Source organism: Penaeus monodon, chromosome 33 (genome assembly GCF_015228065.2).
Source record: "Penaeus monodon isolate SGIC_2016 chromosome 33, NSTDA_Pmon_1, whole genome shotgun sequence".
Lineage (NCBI taxonomy): Eukaryota > Metazoa > Arthropoda > Malacostraca > Decapoda > Penaeidae > Penaeus > Penaeus monodon.
Window position 1 is genome coordinate 21,426,850 of NC_051418.1, and position 754 is coordinate 21,427,603.

At 47.3% G+C, this 754-nt stretch overlaps 1 long non-coding RNA gene across 1 annotated transcript in view; it reads right to left on the reverse strand.

Annotated features, from left to right (window-relative positions):
- LOC119594137 overlaps positions 1-754 on the reverse strand; it is a 1,015-nt gene continuing 261 nt past the window's right edge. Inside the window, exons 2-3 of the long non-coding RNA XR_005230589.1 lie at positions 268-508; positions 1-132 (exon numbers count right to left, since the gene is read on the reverse strand). This is a non-coding gene — a long non-coding RNA (uncharacterized LOC119594137). The remainder of the gene's footprint in view (positions 133-267; positions 509-754) is intronic.

Consider the following 754-nt stretch of genomic DNA (forward strand, 5'->3'; position numbering starts at 1 on the left):
CTGACTTCGAGGTGGGGGCCAGTTGGGGCGTCGGAGCTGACCACGGAGGTCCCTCGCCCCGAGTGATAGCCCGATGACGTTGTTGAGAATCCTGGGAGCGGTCGGACGTCGCTGCAACCAGAGCAGCACTCGCTGTTGGCACAAGACCGACTACACTTAGTAAAAGACGCCAGAAAACTTTTTATATTAGAGGGATCATCCCTCCAAATGACAAATATTACGTTATTAAATCCCTCTTAACACCCATTATACAGACCCCAAACCTACCTGATGTCGCTGCAGGACTGGGCCCAGCGCAGCCGCTTCCCGAAGGATCCTTGCCGATGGGGAATGGCATCGCCCTTTGGAGTCAAACAGAGTCCTTCCTCGAGTCAACTGGGCCACGTGTCGCCCAGTAAAACCAGGTTATCTTCGGTGTGAGACACGACCTCACCCTCAAGGACTACCTTGTCCGTGAGGGTCAGGTCGTGATAAAGTATTTCATCTCTCTCTTTCATATTTGAGCTCGCTGGGGAAAAGAGAGCGATATATCATTTATAGGAGATAATGGAACTATGTGATGCATTTCGGTCTCGCAGTCAATATCATCTTAGACATTGGGTATTCATGTCCATAAGGTGCCATATGAACAGTGACGTATTGAAAGATAAAAAAAATGCACTCAAATTACGTTAGTCCAAGCAAGACAACTCATGGTGGGAATCCTCCAAATGTATTTAAAAATATTGGTTATAATTGTTACACTATTCTGTAC